This window comes from Hemiscyllium ocellatum, chromosome 2, assembly GCF_020745735.1.
Source record: "Hemiscyllium ocellatum isolate sHemOce1 chromosome 2, sHemOce1.pat.X.cur, whole genome shotgun sequence".
Taxonomy (NCBI): Eukaryota; Metazoa; Chordata; class Chondrichthyes; order Orectolobiformes; family Hemiscylliidae; genus Hemiscyllium; species Hemiscyllium ocellatum.
In genome coordinates, this window is record NC_083402.1 from 17,205,145 (window position 1) to 17,227,208 (window position 22,064).

Here is a 22,064-nt window from a genome sequence, read left to right on the forward strand (position 1 = left end):
TTCCTGCTCTTCAGATGCTGCCTGGCCTGCTGTGCTTTTCCAGCATGACTCTAATCTTGACTCTAATCTCCAGCATCTGCAGTACCCACTTCTGAGTGAAGTGTAGATGGGGTCAATGGGTGGAAGGTTGGACTGGGCTGTGTTCACAAATCTCTGTAGTTTCTTACGGTCTTAGGCAGAGCAGTTGCCACATGACACTGTGATGCTTTCAATGGTTCCTCTCAGACATGCCTAAATTCCTTACTCTCCTGAAGAAGTCGAGGCATTGTACATTCTTGACTATTGCTTCAGTGTGGCTGGACCTGCACAGAATGTTGGAGATCATGTGAAGAGTTTGGACAGGGTGTAGAAAAGATTTACAAAACATTTTCCCTGGTAATGAGGGTTTTCCTTTAAGTGAATAGGTTGGAGAAGGGGGTGGCACAGTGGCTCAGTGGTTAACAATACTGTCTCGATTCCACTCTCTGGCGACTGACTGTGTAGAATTTGCACGTTCTGCCCATGTCTGTTTGGGTCCCCTTTGAATGCTCAAGTTTCCCCCCATAGTCCAAAAATCAGGTTGGTTAGTCATGGGAAATGCAGGGTTACAGGGTGAGGGTGGGTCTGGGTGGGATACTCTTCAGAGAGTGAATGTGGACCTAATGGGCAGAATGGCCAGCTTCCTCATCGTAGGAATTTGATGGTTTTATGAAGCAGAGGTTGTTCTTCTCATAACACAAGATGTTTGAGATTCGATTTGATACAGGAGCTAAAATTCATGAGGAATCTGGACGGAGTAAATTGAGAGGAAGTGTTGCCATATTGAAGCTGGATCACCAGAATAAAGCAAAGGTGACATGGCCTTATAAACACCGTAAGTGAGGTTCGGCAAGGGACTGCCCGAGAGTGTGGTGGAGGCAGGTTCAGGTGCGGCTTTTAAAGAGAATTGTACCTTTACCTGAAGAGAGAAAATTTGCTGGAAAATGTATGTGAGGAAAGGTGGGATGTGGGTTTGGGGATTTGCACCTGCACAGACCCAGCACAATGGAATAAGTGAAAAGCCCGGTATTCTGCGCTGACACCATTCTGGGATTCTATGATCAGATTTGATTTAGTAGCAGATCTCTTGCCTTGGAGTCAAAGTTTGGGGGCTCCAGTCTCATTACAGGCAGTTGAACACAGCGGTTAAGTTATAGGATACTCCATTAACAGGAGACAGACAAGGAGATGTGGAGACAGAGCGCTGCAGTTAGCAATTCAGGACAATGACGTTTTCTCATGATCTGCTCCACAGTTCCATGAGGATTCTGGATAGTCTTTCATCTGACACATTAAACTGAGGCTATGCTTGCCCTCTCGGGTGGGCATCATTGATCCCATGGCATTATTAAAGAGAAGATGAAGAGAGTGATCATATCAATACAGTAGTTCCCTCCAGTCAGTATCCTTACAGCACATTATCTTGTCATTTTGATGTTTGGTGCTTGGACATTGCAATGAGGAAATTGGCTGCCATGTCTCATAAATATACTTCGAAAGTACTACATTGACTATGAAGCAAGTTTAACAAGCTGATGTTATTTTGACATATAATTGTTCCCTGCAATGGTAGTACATGGGTCTGGAGTTACAAATAGCCCGATCTGGTAAGGACAGGAAATTCCCTTCTCCAAAGGACATTGGTGAACCAGATGAGTTGTTACAACCGATGGTGTACTCGTCATGCTGAGACAATTGTTACATTCCACATTTAATAATTGAAATTAAAATTCCACTCATATATATGGTATGATTTGAATTCATGCTCCCAAAGTATTAGCCTGGCGTACAAGTCTAGTATTGCCACTACATCACTATTGCGATGTTGATTTAATTTTTGATGCATATGTACCTTTAAGGGAGCATCTTAAATGCCATCACTCACTGCCAACTTGAGAGGACGTGATATAAAAAAACTCATGGTCTGAATTCCGTCTAGCGAGGGAGATAGTACAGGTCAGGCATGTATACTTCCAGTCAACATTACTTATGGCTCATTTTACCTTCAATTTAAAGAATCTAAATTATTGTTTTACCAATACATGCCATATGAAAGGTATGTTTAAGTTGAAGAGCATTTATCATCCATCCCTAATTGGAGTTAAGAATCAGCCATTTTGCTGTGGGTTTGTAGGCCAGACCAGGTAAGACAGCACATCCTTCCATTAGATCATAAGACCATAAGACATAGGAGTGAAAGTAAGATCATTCAGCCCATCGAGTTCACTCGGCCATTTAATCATGGCTGATGGGCATTTCAACAGATTTCTTTTCCAAAAGAACATTAGTGAACCCGAGTCAACCGTGCTTATGTGAATCCTATTCGAGTAGCATTTAATTCCAAATTGTTATTGAATTCAACTGAATATGAAACTCCAATGGCACGGGTTCAAATCTCACTATGTGCCATATCCTCAGAGTATTAGCCGAGATGTCTGGGTTCCTTGTCCAGTGGCATTACCACTATGCCACCACCTTCTCCATATAGATTTTATTTTTAAATTCACTCATGGGATGTGAGCAACACGGCCCAGGCCAGCATTTATTATCTATCTCTTACTCTCTGCTGTTCTTGTCACCTTGCTACAGGAAGGATGTGATAGCATTGGAGAGGGTACAGAGGAGGTTCACCAGGATGTTGCCTGGGATGGAAAGATAAAGCCAAAAGGAGAGTCGAGATAGGCTTCTCAGCAGGGAAAATTGAGGGGGGACATGACTGAAGTGTATACGATTGTGAGGAGTACGGTCAGGGTGAATGGAGAGCAGCTGTTCCCCTTGCTTGAGGAGTGAATCACAGAATGGCATAGTTTTAGGCTAAGGGGTAAGAGATTCAGAGGCAATTTGGGAAAAAACATTTTCACGTAATGGATGGTGGGAATCAAGATAGAGGTGTACAAAATGATGAGAGGCATCGATGGGCTGGATAGCCAGAATCTTAGAGTCATAGAGATGTACAGCATGGAAACAGAGTCTTCGGTCCAACCCATCCATGCTGACCAGATATCCCAACCCAATCTAGGCCCATCTACCAGCACCCGGTCCATATCCCTTCAAAGCCTTCCTATTCATATACCCATCCAAATGCTTCTTAAATGTTGCAATTGTACCAGCATCCACCACTTCCTCTGGCAGCTCTTTCCATACACGTAGCACCCTATGTGTGAAAACGTTGCCCCTTAGGTCTCATTTATATCTTTCCCCTCTCACCCTAAACCTATGCCCTTTAGTTCTGGACTCCCCGACCCCAGGGAAAAGACTTTGCCTATTTACCCTATCCATGCCCCTCATAGTTTTGTAAACCTCTATAAGGTCATCCCTCAGCCTCCGACGCTCCAGGGGAAACAGTCCCAGCATGTTCAGCCTCTCCCTATTGCTCAAATCCTCCAACCCTGGCAACATCCTTGTAAATCTTTTCTGAACCCTTTCATGTTTCACAACATCTTTCTAATAGGAAGGAGACCACAATTGTACACAATATTCCAACAGTGGTCTAACTAATGTCCTGTACAACTGCAACACGACCTCCCAACTCCTGTACTCAATACTCTGACCAATAAAGCATACGAAACACCTTCTTCACTATCCTATCTATGTGTGACTCAACTTTCAAGGAGCGATGAACCTGCACTCCAAGGTCTCTTTGTTCAGCAACACTCCCTAAGACCTTACCATGAAGTGTATAAGTCCTGCTAAGATTTGCTTACCAAAATGCAGCATCTTGCATTTATCTGAATTGAACTCCATCTGCCACTTCTCAACCCATTGGCCCATCTGGTCCAGATCATGTTGTAATCTGAGGTAGCCCTCTTCGATGTCTACTACACCTCCAATTTTGGTGTCATCTGCTAACTTACTGACTCTACCTGTTGTGCTCGCATCCAAATCATTTATATAAATGACAAAAAGGGGAAGGGCATGAATCTAATTGCCCTTTAATATAGAAGCATGCTCAACCATTTCTCATCTGTTTTTCATGATAGTGGTTTCAAAGTATTCATTAGACTTTTAATTTCAGATGTTTTTATGTTTTGTTTGAAATCTCATTCAATTCATCCATCTACCATGTTGTGACTTGAACCCGAATGCCCAGAACATTACCTTACTCTCTGGATTACTCGTCCAGCAGCAGCACCACAAATGCGAGGTAATGGCCTGGTGGTGTTATTGCTAGACTATTAATCCAGAAGCTCAGCTAATGTTCTGGGTTCAAATCCTGCCATGGCAGGTGTTAGAATTTGAATTTAATAAAGAATCTGAAATTTAGGATCTAATGATGACAATAAAATTCTTGTCAATTGTCAGGAAAACCCCATCTGGTTCATTAATATCCTTTCGGGAAGGAAACGGCCATCCTAACCTGGTCTGGCCTACATGTGACTCCAGACCCACAGCAATGTGGTTGTGTCTTAACTGCCCTCTGTGCAATTCGGGAGGGGCAACAAATGCTGGCCTGGCCAAAGATGCCCTCCCATGAATGAATGAAAACAAAGTGCCAGCAAAAGGTACAGGTCAGAAAATGTCAGAATTGAGGAGAGTGGAGAGTAACAAATGGAAGATGCTGAGGTCAACGCCAATTTACATTTCACTGGTTGAGTGAGAGTCAACACTGGCAGCATCTGATCATCAGTGATACTGTTAACAACATCTGACCAGACTGAAAACAACAAGTGCTGGAGATCACAGTGGGTCAGACAGTGTGCATGGAGAGAGAGCAAGCTAACATTTCGAATCTTCAGAGCTTCAGCTTGCTCTCCCTCCATGGATGCTGTGACCCATTGTGATCTCCAGCATCTGTTGTTTTCCGAACATATTCCAGCAGCTGCAGTAATTTGTTGCTACATCTGACCATCAGAAACTAGCATTACCAGCAGCGGAGGCAACTGGAGTTCTTGTGTTTTTTTTTAAATCATTTGGTTGCCTGGTAAATAACACACAATGCTGCACTGTTTAGATTGTTAAACTGTGCTATGAAGCAGAATAATTCCCAACAGGAGGAGTGTTTGGATATTTTCCAATAAATCCAGAAGTAGCAAGCTATCTCAAGCAATTGCTGCCTCTTAACGGCTGCTCAGTGTAATTGATATATGTGTTGAGATGACAACAATAATTTGCATTTTTGTGGCACCTTTATAATGTAGTAAAATATTCCAATGCATTGTGTCATCAGACAACATTTGAGACCAAACTGCATATTTATAATGAAGTCCAAATGCCTGAGATACATTTGAGTGATGACCTTCTCAAGGCATGGTTAATAAATGCTGGCGTAGTTAGTAATGCCTAAATCCTAGGAGTGAATTGATTAAAAAAGACCATGTTAGAAGATGGGAGGGTTGAAAGATGATGACATTTAGAGAGTATAAACCCTGAATTAGGGTTTATCAAAATCTCAATGTTTTACATGAAGAAATTTGAAAATAAAACCAAGAACTGTAGATGCTGGAAATCTAAAACAAAAAGAGAAAGTGCTGGAGAAACTCTGCAGGTCCAGCAGTATCTGTGGAGACAAAGCAGAGTCAAAGATTCGGGTCCAGTCAGCTTTCTTGGAAGAAATTCTTCCAGCAGCTAATTTCATCACAGTTGTGTCAAATAATAATTGGAAATGACTTTGAAAATACTATGTTACTGTCCTTGTTTATAGCTCTCAGACTCCAATGATAGTCATGCAGCAACCAAAGGTATTTCTGTGGGAAGGTGTGTTTGTGGCATCTTTAATGCTCGCACTGCTCTGATATTTTTATTCACTCACTGGATATAGGTGTCTCTGACAGGGCCAACATCTTTGTCCATTCCGAGTTACCCTTGAGAAGAGGGTGATGAGCCACCTTTTTAAACCGCTGCAGAGCATGTGCTGTAGGTTGACCCACAATGCCATTAGTGAAGGAATTCTAGGATTTTGACCCAGCGACGCTGAAGAAATAGCGATATTTTCCCAAGTTCAAATGGTGAGTGGCTTGGAGGGGAACGTGCAGGTGGTGGTGTTCCTGTGTAACTGCTACCCTTGTCCTTTGAGACGGAACTGGTTGTGGCTTTGGAAAGCACTGTCTAAGGAGCTTTAGTGAATTTCTGCAGTGCATTTGTAGGGTGGAACACATTGTCCTAAAACATATACTGCATAAAGTGTAAATGAAGCAGTAGCCTTAAAAGATGTCGATTGCCTATATTGTCAACACCTAACCTTGAATGTTCGACCTTTCCCTTTTTACCTTCTGTAAACTTTGCTGCCTAACACACACTGAGTCTAGTTCACTCACCATCCCCAAAATTTTTGACATGGCTTCTCATCCAACAATGTTGCAATTTTCAAATTTCCATTCTAGTCCTCAGGTTTCTCCATATACTTCAACCCTTCCTATCTCTACGGCCTCGTCTGGCACTATAATCAGCCTGAAGATACTGTATTCATACATTTCTGGCCTCTTTAGCGTACATGAATTTTGTCACTCTGTGGTAGCCATGCTTTTAGCTGCCAATGCATGAAAACTTGGAATCCCCTCTTTCAATCTTACTGCTCCTCTCCTTTCAATAATCTGTTTCCTTGACCTAGCTTATGGTGCCTGTCCTGAGATCTCTTTGTGAGGTGCCATGTTTGAGTATTGCTCTTATGATTTACCTTGAGATGTTTTACTACAGTTTTATAAACACGAGTGGATGTTGTTGGATTTGCAGTTGCCCCACCCTTGAAAAAAGGAATTCACAAAGCAGAATAAAATTTGGCATCAGAATCCACAGCTTAAGCTGAACGCAGTATCCCAGGATCACAGGTCCTTGACTGGTATCGGAGCCTGCCCTTGATTACTGTGATGGGAACCCCGGGGCGAAGGCTACCCCCTCGACTTGACTCAGGCCTCACAATCATGGCAACTTTCTGACTGAGCAAAATCATAGAATTGTTACAGCGCAGGTGAAGGCCACTTGGCCCATCATGTCTGAACTAGTTCTGTCCCCCAGTGCCAATCTCCTGTCTTTTCCCTATATCCCAGCATACCATTTTATCCAAATAACCAACTATTGCCCCTCTTGAATGGCTACATGAAACCTGCCTCCACCACAGTTCCGGGCAGTGCAATCCAGGCCCTAACTACTCACTGTGTGGAAGAGTTATTGTTCGCACTTCATCCTTGCTTCATTTCCACATCACTTTAAAGCACTTCTACAAACATGAGCAATGCACTGGACAGGCTGAGTGGCCTAGCTCTTTTCCTATATATTTGCTATTTGTTCCTGGAATATGAGCATTGCAACATTTATTGCCCATCCCTAATGCACTTGAGAAGGTGCTTAATGTGTGCTATTTGCTTAACAGACAGCCAGCATCATACAGCAATTGAGGACGTAAATCACTTGGTGTCATCAAAAAGCACTTGCACACTGTTCTTTGTCTTAGCATTTTGTGAACAAATGTGTATGAACATTTTAAAGTGTACATGCATATGCAGTGCAGGGATAAGCATTGAGATCAGATGCCCAACCACGGTGCCTATTACTCATTTTTTGTTCACTAATCAGAAAAGCAATTAGCCACATCTGGATTGCCAATTAGCCCCATGTAGTTAGTGACTGACAGATGGACCCAAGCTCCTGTGGTACACATTTCACAATATGTACTGAGGTTCGAACATAATCATATAATGGTATACATCAGGCAGACGGCTGCTCGAGACCAAGGCTGGAATCATGCTGGCCAGGAATTTATCACCAAGACTGACAGCACAGAAGGAGACCATTCAGCCCACTTTGCCTGTGTCAGCTCTTTGAAATAAATTAACCAATTTGTCCCATGCTCCTGTTCTTCATCCACATTGCCCTGCAAGTGTTTCTGTTTGACAGGACTAGGTGAGATGGTGGATGCTGCAATACTTTACACCGTCTTTGGGATGGTGTCTACAATGTGTGCTGTGAGGACCACCTGCTAAGGAATTGGGGAGCTTGCTGTGTGCATGCACCATAAGACGATGTATTTCCATCTGTTTACTCATGTCCTTGTACAGCAAGTATTGCAACCACCTTCAAAATGCTAACTTCCCTTTGCCCAGTCATCTGTGATAGATGATTCATCAATACCAAGATTGACCGTTTTTTTGTTGGGCAAGAGTTTTAATAGTTTTGGGACTAAAGTGGGTAAAGAGTGTTAAGGTACAGAACAGCCGTGATCTAATTGAAGAATGAAACAAGTTAAAGACTGGAGGAAGTGAACAGCTTTCTTTGCTCCCTCTGTCCTTTGACTAATATCCATCCCATGTGTGTTTGTTTGTTACAGTAGGGTGTCTCTTTGTTGTCAGGGGTGTGATCTGTGTGAGTTCCTGTGTCCCATTTACTTTAAATGTATTAATCACTGTGATGAATGGAAGTTAATGTTCTGGAAACATACCAGTGAATGTGAAATGATGAAGCATGACGGTCACCATATGAAAAGATCACATTGAGAAATTAACCAGCCAAAGACCGACTCGCATTTATGTAACAACAGGAACACAGTAAACAATCCAAAGGCATCATGGGAATATTTGAAAAGATGCCAAGCCACACCAAAAGGATACCAAAAAAAATTGCTCAAGAAGGTAGGTTTTAATGAGTGTTTTCAAGAGAAGATAGAGTAACAGATTGAGAGAGATAAATACTCAATGCTGGCCCAAAAATGACTTAAGATACAGATTTAGGGAGGGAAAGCTCCAATGTTTAGGCCTGGACAGCTAAAGCTAAAACTGGTGCTAGTGGAGCAATAAACATTGGGGATGCAAATGGACATTGAACACCTGGATGTCATAGATAGTTTCAGGATTATCCAATGTGACTGATGAGGTGAGTTAAATAGACAAGATGCAATGACGTGGGATAATCTGGTTTATTGCGATATGTGTTAGAGAGATAATGAATTAAGACAATTAATTCCACGTGACATAGCTAAAGAGGAGCTTTGGAATGCACTTCTGTAATGAGATGCGTGTGCTGAGCTCTTTTGAACAATTTGTTTTTAATGAGACTAAAAACCAGAGAAAATTCAATTAGACATTGGCCCATAATTAGGAATTGGAAGGATGTAGGTCTGCATCAGTTTGTAACACTCTCACTTCCGAACACAGTTTATGGCTGAGCTAGATCCTTTCTTTCATTTGTGTTATCCTGAAATTACAACAGATGTTTTTTTTACTTCCACATTACTAAATCACAAGTGTTTTTTTTTCTCTATTAACCATTACTGGTAATTCACCCATGTTCTCCAATTGGTTAATTAGATGCTGTTTTTCAAACTCTAAGGCACATGGTAAAATTAAGAGTCATGTGCCTGAAGGGCCTTACAAAAGATGTGGTAAGATGCTATTTCTCTTACTGGAGATATTCAGAAAGCAAAATGTCTACTAAAATGGCGAGATCAAACAGGAACCTGCCTTTCTTAAGTTGATGATTTATATTGCATGTACCTCAACCCAAAGCATTTGGCAGCTATTGAAGCATTTGTGAAGCATATTCATTGTTATAATTTAGACATCACAGACTTGGTGACCACTTAGTGTGGAGCACCTCCACTCAGCCCACCACAGTGACCCCTGACATTCTGGTCCCATGCCATTTTAATTCCCTACCATCTCTCACGCTCAGATCTCTATCCTCGGTCAGCTGCCATGTCACCCAACACAAGCTTGAACGACAGCACTTCAGCTTCTGATTAGGTACTTTTCAACCATCTGAATTCAACATGGAGTTCAAGAACTTCAGACCATGAACTCTGTCCTCCATTTTAATCTTTGTTTTGCCAGCAGCTAGTCTCTATCTTGTTTTCATGTTTATTTTGCTTTCAAGCAGGGCTGTCCTTTAATTTGTCCATAAACCCAATTCTAGACCAATGTTTTGAATCTTTCCTATGGAACTCACTTTGCCTTTGATTGCCTGATATCTTTGTCACTCTATATTTCCCATTATCCTACCCCTGACCTTCCCCTTTGTTCTGCCGGACCCTTAGTTGTGATGAAGAGTCATGTTAGACTCGATTTGGAGATGCCGGTGTTAGACTGGGGTGTACAATATTAAAAATCGCACAACACCAGGTTATAGTTCAACAGGTTTAACTGGAAACACTAACTTTCGGAGCGCCACTCCTTCATCGGGTGGTTGTATTAGACTCGAAACACTAGCTCTGTTTTCGTCTCTCCACAGTTGCCATTAGATCTACTGAATTTGTCCAGCACTATCTGTTTGTATTTAATAACAATCTTGATGCATTTCGTTGGCTGTGAACTAAATGTTGGGAGACTGGAGAGGATTAAACTTATCCTGGAATCTTAAACAAGTTAATCTCCTGATGGTGGCTGCAAGAAAAAACTCAGGAGCAAATAACACCAAAAATGGTATTTAAAGATGTATGTTTTCATTTTGTCTTAACAGTGGCTTAGTGAGTTAAGGTTCCTCGTAAAAGGATCCTGTGTTAAAATCTCAGTGGCATCTTTCTCTATTCTTCAAGAATGTGGCTTTCAATTACTGCAGAGGCTGGATTGTTAGGTATATTCAAAGCTGAGGTAGGCAGACCTGAAATCAGGAAGAGAATCAAGGGGATAAGTCAGAAAAGGGGAGTTGAGAATTATTAGATCAACCATGATTTTGCTTATTCGTGAAGATGGGGTCATTGGTGTATGGCCCAACTCTAGTCCTACATCTTAATTTTTTATTGAACCAATTTTCTAGTCAGAAGACGAAAGTGGGTACTGCAGATGCTGGAGATTAGTGTCAAGATTAGAGTGGTGCTGGAAAAGCACAGCAGGCCAGGCAGCATCTGAAGAGCAGGAAGATTGATGTTTCGGGCAGGAGCATTCCTGATGAAGGGCTTTTGCCCGAAACGTCGATTTTCCTATTCTTTGGATGTTGTCTGACCTGCTGTGCTTTTCCAGCACCACTCTAATCTTGACAATTTTCTAGTCAACCTGTTCAAAGACAAGAGAACATAAATTTTAGGTGAAAACCAAAACGCTTAGAGGAAATTTGAGGATATTGTTTTTTACCCAGAGAGTGATGGGGGTCTGGACGCATTGCCTGGGAGCGCAGTTGAGGTGGGTAACCTCATAACCTTTACCAAATACTTGAGTGACCGTTTGAAACATCATAACATTCAAGGCTATGGGCCTAGTCCCAGACAGTTGGACTAGTGTAGATTCAGAGTAGCTTATGGCAGCGAGACTCGATGGGTCTAAGGGCCTCTTCTGTACCATGTAATCCTATGATTCTACAACTGCACCATTAATCAATACAATCAATTCCACTGTTACACACCTCTGGAGCAGGTGGGACTTGAACCAAGGTCTCCTTGGAGAAGAGAAGGTTTAGGGGAGATTTGATAGAGGTGTATAAGATGATTAGGGGTTTAGATAGGGTCGACACTGAGAACCTTTTACCGCTAATGGAGTCAGGTGTTACTAGGGGACACCGCTTTAAATTAAGGGGTGGTAGGTATAGGACAGATGTTAGGGGTAGATTCTTTACACAGCGGGTTGTGAGTTCATGGAATGCCCTGCCAGTAGCAGTGGTGAACTCTCCTTCTTTATGGTCATTTAAGCGGGCATTGGATAGGCATTTGGAAGTTATTGGGCTAGTGTAGGTTAGGTAGGATTCGGTCGGCGCAACATCGAGGGCCGAAGGGCCTGTACTGCGCTGTATCTTTCTATGTTCTATGTTCTATGTTCTATGGTCTCAAATTAGGGATGTTACCATTGCACCACAGAGGGTCCAAATTCTACGATATTTCAGACTCATGGATAGGTGGGACTTGAAACCAGGTCTCAAGGTTTAAAGGTAGGAACACTGCCACTGTCACAAGAGTCATCAACATTTAAGACGCATCTGGATGGATATATGAATAGGAAGGGTTTAGAGGGTTATGGGCCAAATGCTGCAAATAGGACCAGATTTATTTAGGATAACTGGTTGGCATGGATGAGTTGGACTGAAGGGTCTGTTTTCTGTTCTGTACATCTCTATGAATCAAAAAGAGTGGTGCTGGAAAAGCACAGCAGGTCAGACAGCATCCAAGGAGCAGGAGGGTCGACGTTTCGTGCATAAGCCCTTCATCAGGAATATCTCCAGTGCATCATCCTCCTCTATTTTGGGCACCTACAGTCAGACCCCACCACTAGAGATATACTTCCCTCCCTACCTTTATCAGAATTCCATAGAGAGAAAAATACAGTACATCTCTATGACTCTCGCCCAACTTCTTATGCCTCATCACTGATTAAAGGTGGGATAAGAGGCTGACCGACTAGTTGGGCTTTTATGCAGCGATTTCTCCAGGAACATAGGCAATAAAAATTGCTGAGACTAAGGCATAGGCTATGTTATAACATCTCACCTGAAAGACTGCCCCAGATTCCTGATAATCAAAAAGAAATCATGAGGGGCACAGATTGGATAAATAGACAAATTCTGTTCCCTGGAGTGGGGGAGTCCAGAACTAGAGGACATAGGTTTAGGGTGAGAGGGGAAAGATATAAAAGAGACCTAATGTTTTCACACAAAGGGTGTTGTGTTGCGTGTATGGAATGAGCTGCCAGAGGAAGTGGTGGAGGCTGGTACAATTACAACATTTAAAAGGCATCTGTATGGGTATATGAATAGGAAGGGTTTGGCCGGATATGGGCCAAGTGCTGGCAGGTGGGACTAGGTTGGGTTGGGATATCTGGACGGCATGGACAAGTTGGACCGAAGGGTCTGTTTCCATGCTGTACATCTCTATGACTTTAAACATCGACTTACCAGGATGAAGCAGTTGTAGTGGGGGTAGTGAGATGATATGGTAACAGTGAGAGAGGACTATAGCAGAACATTTGTTGTTTATTGCAGTTAAGAAAGCTGAATGTGTTCAGAACTTTGAAAGGGCTTGAAAGGAGAAATACAGATTAATTCAACTGTTCAGTGAATCAATAAGTGGGTACAGGGCTTTATCGCAGCTGAAGCGTAAAGGAGGTCAGAGAAAAAAAGATCATGATAAGTATTTTTAGAACATGGATCAGATTTTCACTAGTGGCTTTGAAGTGGAATCAATTGTACTGACTAATGGTGCAGTTGTAGAATCATAGGATTATACCATAACCAAAGTGGCCCTTTGGCCCATCGAGTCTCACTGCCAAAAACTGTTTTAAATCTACACTAGTCTCACTATTCAGCACACTAGGCCTATAGCTGTGAATGTTATGACATTTCAAGTGGTCACTCAAGTATTTGGTAACGGTTGTGATGTTTACCCACCTCAACTAATCTCCCAGGCAGTGCGTTCCGGACCCCCATCACTGTCTGGATGAAAAACAAAATCCTCAAATTTTGCCTAAACATCCTGTTTTTCACCTGAAAATTATGCTTCCTTGTTATTGACCCTTCAATTAAGGGAATCAGCTGCTTTCTCTTCATCCTGGTCATGTCCCTTATAATCTTATACACCACTGTCAGGTCCCCCCTCTGCCTTTCTGATTAATGTGTATATGATTATGAGGGGCATGGATAGCGTGGATAGAAAACAGCTATCCCCCATAGTTAAAGTGCCATGTTCCTGGTTTCAAACCATTGCAAACTTCCCCTCACAAAATCCACGTGAGAAACTTCAGGGTTATAGGTGAAAGTTGGCTCAGGGGTGAAGATCAATTGTTCTGGAACATCTCGGAACACTTCAAAATGCAGGAGAATTTAAGACCACACTCCCACTCCATACCACACTGGCTGTCGATTCATAACATTAGAAGTGAAATGTTTGCTGATGATTGAACGATGTTCAGCAGCATTGCAACAACTCACATCTCCAAGTAATTGAAGGGTCAATAATGTGGTCATACAATTTTAAGGTGAAAGGCAGAAGGTTTAAAGAGGTATACCTCACACATTAGAAAGTATTTGGGTATTAGAAAGCACTGGAAATGGCATAAGACAAAAAACTGCAAATGCTGGAATCCAAACTGGACAAGCAGGAGGCTGGAAGAGCACGGCAAGCCAGGCGGCATCGGGAGGTTACACCAGAAACATCAACTTCTCCACCTCCTGTTGCTGCCTGGCTTGCTGTGTTTTTCTAGCCTCCTGCCTGTCTTCACTGGAAATGTCATAGCATTCAAGGGTATTGGCCAAGTGCTGGATAGTGGGGCTAGCGTAAGTTATAGAGTAGATTTTGTCCTCATGTGGAACGACCTGGACAATATCCATGTTTGGGCTGACAAAGTGGCAGGTAATGCTCATGCCACACAAGTGCCAGGCAATTGCCGTGTCCAAAAAGAATCTGACAATCGCCCTTTGACATTCAGTGGTATCACTGTTGCTGGATCCCCCACTAATTGCACCCAGGGTTTGCCATTGACCAGAAGCTCAACTGAATATAAAAACTGTTACTGTAAGGACAAGTCAGAGGCTTGGAATCCTAAAAGTAACTCACCTCCTGATTTCCCAAAGCCTGTCAGTGATCTTCAAGGCACATGTCAAGACAGCAGAGGAATACTCATCACAGACAAGTGTATCGTCAAAAACACTCAATACATTTGACACCATCAAGACAAGGCAGCCAACTTGATTGGCACCATATCCACAAACAACTACTCCTTTCACCACCACACTAAGAAGCAGCAGTGTGTGCCATTTACAAGTTCCATCAAAGAAAGTCACCAAGGCTTAATTAGACAGCACTTTTTAAGCCCACAACCACTTCCCTCTAGAAGGCAAGGGCAGCAGACACATAGGATCACCAACACCTGGAGGTTCCCCTCCAAGCCACTCACCTTTCTAACTGTAAACTATCTCACTGCTCCTTCGGTGTCACTGGGTCAAAATTGTGGAACTGACTGCCTAATAACATCATGAGCACCTACATCATATAGAGAGTGGCGTTTCAGTTATGTCAGAGCCCGGGTGTCTCTGGAGAAGGTCTCCTTGAGCTGTTCAGGGAGAGGTGGGCACTGCAGGGAGTGGAGTGTAGTATTTCCCCCTCCAACTCTATTTTGATTTAACCCCTGCCCTCCCCTTCACTGTTTGATCATGAAGCATTGCCCTCTAAGAAGGGCACTGCTTGTCCCTGGCCACCCTGGTGTTTCCTTTCTCCCTGGTGGTGGAAATTGAATAAAGATTTGTACCTCTGTTGTTCTTAAAATAAAAGGCAATTCACCACCATGGATTTCAACCTCAGTCATAGAAAGAAAATGGCTGTTAACACAAAATCGGAAATGACACCTTGTGTGATTGTGACAAAGATAAATTTTCTCTCTCATCCTTATCAAACTGCCTTCAGACTTTTACATTCTTGAACAACGCCATTATCCTCCAATGCCTCTCCTCTGTTGTTCATCTGGGTGGGTTTTTCTGTTTTCCAGCGTCTACAGTACTTCTTGTCATTGCATCTTAACTTCTTCCAGTTATCTCCAACTTTGGTGTTATATTTAACCATAAGATGGCAAAGGTCCCTTTCTCCATCTCTGAAACAGTACTCGCGTTCACCCAGCTCATCTGCTGCTGAAACCCTCATTCATATATCTGTGACCTCCAGACTTGACACTTATAATGCATTCCTGGCTGGCCTCCAACAATCAGACCTGCTTCCACACCATTGGGATTCTAGGATTAAGCCTGCGCTGTGATTCCTGTGCCCTAACTCAAACCAAATGCCATTCCTGCATGTGCTCACTGGATGACATTAACTTCAGGTTAAATAAAACCTTGATTTCAAATGACCTCTTTCCCTTCCTATTTTGGTCAATTCCTGTACCTTCACAATCTTCCAGGATATTAGTTTTTCTCTAACTTCAACTTTGGGATCACTGATTTTAATTGCTATAATATTGCTGGCTGTGTCTTCAGCTACATTTGTCCTAAGCTCTGAAGTTGTCTTCTTAAACATCACAGCCTCTCTCACTGATTTGCCTCTTTGAAGAAATGTCTTAAATCTATGTCTTTGACTGAATGTTTGATTATCTGACCTAATATCTCCTGATGCTCCTTGATATCTTGCTTTGTTTTATAATACTCACGTGAAGCAATGTGGAATGTTTGGTTACCCTAAATAATTGTGTGAAAGTTTATTTTTAGACCAAATGGCTAAGTAAAAGGAGAGAGCTTAGCGATTACATGAGTAATAACATTGAGGAGTTAAAGCATTGAGTCTGGTTACTGTCCATGGTACTGAAACTAGCAGGGGGCCTTGGAATTGGGCTCAGCCAATCTGTTAAAAATCACACAACACCAGTTTATAGTCCAACAGATTTAATTGGAAGCACTAGCTTTTGGAGCTCCGCTCCTTCATTGGATGGTTGTTGAGTACACAATTGTAAGACACAGAATTTATAGCAAAAGTTTACAGTGTGATGCAACTGGAATTATACATTGAAAAATACCTTGATTGTTTGTTAAATCTCTCAATTTTTAGAATGACCATGTTAGTTTCACTTCTTTCATGGTTTCATTGGAAACTAACATAGTCATTTTAACAGATGAGAGACTAAACAAACAATCAAGGTATTTTTCGATGTATAATTTCAGTTATATCACACTGTAAACTTTTGCTATAAATTCTGTGTCTCACAACCACCTGATGAAGGAGCGGCGCTCCAAAAGCTAGTGCTTCCAATTAAACCTGTCGGACTATAACCGGTTGTGTGTGATTTTTAACTTTGTACACCCCAGTCCAACACCGGCATCTCCAAATAATGACAGCCAATCAGTGAGATCATGGCTGATTTGGGAGTGGCTGTCCTGATCCTTCTAACAGTCAAATGAGATGAGAAAAACCGTGAAAAGGGGGCATTGGTTTGTTCCCAGAAGGATACTGTCAAAAGTGGCACTAGCACAAGGTTAGGAAAAGGAAGGATTTGGGCCTAGAAGTCAGATGGAAGCTTATTAAGGTGATGTATGAAGAAAGTAGGGATGTCAGTGTCGAAAGGCAATATCAACTCTCACAGGGGAGCAACAATTACTTGCTTATGTGTGGTCCATTGAATGTCATTTGTAGATAAGAGCTGCTGTCCTTAGTATCTCATAATACATTTAATATGTCCTGCGACCAGAGCAAACATCCCAGCCAGATCAGGGCACATAAATTTCTGATAAGTATTCCATTAGAATATTGTAAAATTCAATTGAACTCACGTTAAAAACATGACATCTACTTAGGCTTAAGATAATATGTTGGTTATAAGTAAGTAAAGGATTGACAGTATGCTAACTTGGCATGATCTCAGCCTTGCTGAGTTACAGTATCTCATCTTTTTATTTCATCTTAACACCATAAGCAGAAGCATCAGAAAATGTTCTCAATTTCTCTTTGGAAAGCGTATTTCAATGTGCACTTGCAATAAATAATTCAAACCGCAACTGAACATTGGCAAAATGTTTGTGAGTAGAGCAGAGGGTGGCTGCAACCAGTCACCTTCAAAAAGCGACATATATTTGAAGGGGTCAGCCATCTGTAGTAACAAGAGTAACTGCAGTAGGACAAAGTCAAGTATTGACTTTGCTGTTTGTGTGTGTAGTCTGAGGTTCTGTCAAAAATCAGAGAAAGAGAGCTTTTTGCAATTACTGGTGGCACTGGGGAGGGCCATCACATCCAACAGGTTACTTGTACAGAAGGAGCTGGGGGTGTGACTATGACTTTAAGAGGCGCCTTTGAAATGCAGAGGATGTCCTTTCCATGTTGAAAGGCACCTGAGTCATTTTACAAAAAGTCAATGACCATAAGTGACCCTCAGCCGACCAACTGGAAGGAAAAGTAGAACGAGCCATCATGTAACACTACAACACAGAAAGAGTCCATTCACCTCTATCAATGACATAGCTCCGTCAAAGAATGGTATGGTTCCAATCAAGACTATTTGCATTTATCATTGCTTTGTGAGTGTGTGAAATTCACTGAGACTGTTCGTTCTTCCACAGTCAGAAAAGAATGTCAAAGTGAACACTCACCTGACAATCACCTGATAAAGGAGCGTCGCTCCGAAAGCTAGTGCTTCCAATTAAACCAGTAGGACTATAACCTGATGTTGTGTGTTTTTAAAAGTGAACACTGGTATCATTCTGAATGAAGAAATCTTAGTGTTGTGTTTGCCATGTCCCAAAGAAAAGCATCCATGCGACACCTTAACCGATCCCTCATTGAGGATCACCACTTTATCACACAGTGTTTTAAACAGATAGGAAGGGGAACACTCTCTTTAAAAGCCAATGGAATTCCTGAGCTGTGCATTGAGCAAGAACCTGCAGACAGCTTGCTCGCAAGAGGCTGAAGCAATGTGAAAATATTTATCTCTTGAAGGATTGCATTCTGTTCCAAAGGCTGATCAGAGCCCTATGCCTAGGCCTTTGAATTTTATTTTCCCTTATGGGTTACTTTATCTGAAAGGAAAGCTGTGTCGACGTGTTAGTTTCTAATAGAAGGTTTAAGGTTGGATGCAAAAGAATTTATATTGTACTAAAATCTATTCAGGAATGAGAGATGCTTGCATTTCGGGATACTTGAAAGATCACACCCTGCAGTCTCATCAAACATCAGAAGTTGGTTAATTTATTGACTTAAAATGAAATCTGACTAAAACCCTGGGTTTATACTAAACTGTGTGAACACTGTTTCTTTTTTAAGCTCCATTAATTGGAAAATAAACTGGAACCTGCTACATTTATTCTGTGGGCATGCTGGGATTCCTCATATTCAACCAGAAAACTTTTACATTCTAACATTTTGAACCGAGATGAATCATCATCAGAGTTCGTCAGCTCTGATGAAGAGTTATTTAGTCTCGGAATGTTAGCTTTCTTTCTCTCCGTGGATGCATCCTGTCTCACTGTGATCTCCAGCATTATTTTTGTTTCTAGTATAAATTCCAACATCTGCGTAAATTTGCCCCCAAGCTTTAACATCCCTTAGATGTTAGATCCCAGAGAATGTGTGAAATCTTGGTGAAATTGCTGATTGTATCAGAGGACTTTTGGAATGCAGCAAAGTCTACTTATTATTGAACATGTTTTCTGTTTACCAGTGATTTGTTTGGCCTTTCATGTTAGAGTTCAGATGTAAAATACAAAATACATTCAGTTCAGAAAACCATGCAAAGTAGAAATGACTGAGGAAGACAATTCATTCCATGCATCAACAGAAAAGCTGCAATTCCCTCAAAATAACATCCTCTAAAATGATTGGTCAAGCATATGTTTTGTAATAGATTGTTGTGCCTTGTATGTCAGGTTGAACCTGTTCTGACATATTCCACATGCAAGATGAGGGATGACTTAGTTGAATTTAGCTGAAAAACTATACCTTCTGTTCAGGGAAAGGGAGGTATCCAAGACAAAGATGAGGACATTTTTGCCAACATGTACTCCCTTACACGAAGGGAAATCCTGGAAAATTTCCCCTCGTCTCCACCCACCACTGTCCCGAAAGGAAAGCTGCTGATGCTAGCTCAAGTGAAAGTTTCAAGACAGTACTTGATATGTTTTAGATAAATAACGCTGTTAAGCATTCGCAAAGCAAGCTGGATCATCAGCCATGATTCAACTAAGCGGCAGAGGAGGTTGAAAAGGCTGATAATCCCTGATCACTGTGGGCAACTTAGCATGGCCAATCCACCTGAACTGCACATCTTTGAATTGTGGAAGAAAACCACAGTGCCTGGAGGAAACCCACAGACACAGGGAGAATGCACAAATTCCACACAGAGCCCGAGGGTGGGATCAAGCCTGGGTCCCTGGCGCTGTAATGCAGCAGTGTGAACGACTGAGCCACCATACCATCCAAATGTTTCCAATAAGGTTGTCAAAAATGTTGTGTAGAAGGGTACAGTGTAGAAAAAAGATCTGATTAACGGTTTAAGCCAAGAGATTTTTTTGCTTAGGCAAAATGTGACTAATGAGCATTGTTCTCTTCTGTTTTCTGGCCTTTGCAATCTCTGGCAAGTGAAAAAACTAGTACTGTACACTTGTGTCTGCTGCAGAAGTATTCTATCTGAAGCATCTGTTTTATGGACCTCTCAAGAGTAATTTCGTTGCTGGTTGAAAAAAATTGAGAGGCACATAGAAACTCTAAATAAAAAATCTCTGCATGCTAACAATTCCATTGAAAAGATGCATTAATTCCCTATGTCCACATCTGTGAGCTACAAGACCAGAGTTAGTTCTAGTGAGTAATTCTCCTTTGTCCTAATGTGCAGCCTCTTCCTAGTCACCTGCTTTTTTTATATAGCATCATGTGTTGACTTCTCCTGCAGGAGTAATGCATTGCGTTAATTAGGTGCTCAGGCCTACCATCCTGCAGTCACAATCTGTCACAATTTATGGATGGAAATAAAGTAGATGGGGAGAAAAATAGACTGTGGGTGGAGGCTTTCGGTGTGCTAGCATGTATTCCAGTGTGTGTCGCATTTCATACGCATCATATAAAGACCACATCTTGTTTATTTTTCTTTACTTTGTATTGTGATGAAAAATGGGAAACGAGGGGTCACTGGACGTGACATGCTAACTCTGCTCTCTCTCCACAGATGTTGTCATAACCACTGAACTTCTCCCAGTAAGACCTGTTTTGTCTCAGTAATTCTTTACTGAGAACATGATACTACCATAAACCAAGGAAACTGAGCATGTGTGTATGCGTGTGCGTGTGTGGTTGCTCCTTAGTAACTGGTGAAGTGCTCTCTCTCATTAGAGGGACACAACTGGTGGTGGTTTAAACTGAAAGCTTAGGCCAGGGGAGAGGTTGGGAAGGAGAGTCCTTCAGGGTTACCTCACCCAACGTGTGAATTGAACTCATGCTGTTGGCATCACAACAATGAAACCCAATCAGCAATGGACAGCCTGTATGTGAACAGTATAGCAGCAGAAAGCATACAGACTCTTCCAAAGATAGCATATGTCTCTCTTTTCAGAAAAATACAGAATTGGAAGGGAACCTGTTGTTCTCATTTGCCTTTAACCAGCAACTGAGAAACTGCACAATTAATGCCCAATACTTTGTGTCTGCACTAAGAACCAAGGGAAATTGGAAGGAAGAAAATTGAAGATCAGTAGGACTCAGAAACAAAATGACACCTTATTGAATTAATATATTTTACTCCACTCAAAAAAATCTACATCTTTTTCACAGCATTCCTATCGTGTGGAAGGAGGCCATTTGACTCATGGAGTCTACACCGACCATCTAAAGAGAGTCCCACATAGATCCAACCATCAACCCCTCCTCCCCCACCCAACAACCTTACATTCCCCATAGCTAGCCCAGCTAATCTGTACATCTTTGGGTTGTGGGATGAAACCGGAGCACTCAGAAGAAACCCATGCTGACACAGGGAGAACATGCAAAATCCACACAGACAGTCACCCGAGGCTGGAATCAAACCTGGATCCCAGGCGCTGTGAGGGAACAGTGTTAAGCACTAAGCCACTGTGCCATCTCTCAAACTCGGCAGTCACCCCTCAAACTGCCATGCCTCCCCCTTTTTCATCATCTGCATTTGTGTAGAAGGTTTAGGAAGGGGCAGAATTTAAATTGATAATTCAGATTTTGTTTGTCTGTGATTAAAACTGATTTATTTGTAATTAATTGTAACTTCTTTTTAAGTACAAATACCTGGTCAGTGGTTTCTGTTAATTTGAACCCAACAGGTAGGAAAATTTGAGGACTCTGAATAATGTCATGAAATCTTTAACTTGTCTGACAATCTCATGAGGGGTGTGGCTTTGAGTAACAGTGCATCTCGGGAGGTGATGTCCTAGTGGTATTATCGCTAGACTATTACACCAGAGACCCTGGTAATAACCTGGGGACCTGGATTCAAATCCTGATGATGGAATTTGAATTCAGTAAATATTTGGAATTAGGAGTCTTATGGTGACCATGAATCCATTGTCAATTGTCAGGAAAACCTCATCTGGTTCATTAATGTCATTTAGGCAAGGAAATTGCTATCCTTACATGGCCTGGCCTACATGCAACATCAGACCCACAGCAATGTGGTTGAATCTTAATGCAGTTAGGAACGGGTAATGGATGTTGGCTTGGCCAGTGACACCCATATCCCACGAATATATTTTTAAAAATCACCACATCAGCA

At 41.9% G+C, this 22,064-nt stretch overlaps 1 protein-coding gene across 1 annotated transcript in view; it reads left to right on the forward strand.

The window, feature by feature from the left end:
- The window catches only part of galntl6 (polypeptide N-acetylgalactosaminyltransferase like 6), an 832,913-nt gene that overhangs the window by 317,214 nt on the left and 493,635 nt on the right, over positions 1-22,064 (forward strand). The gene's annotated exons all lie outside the window — the stretch shown is intronic.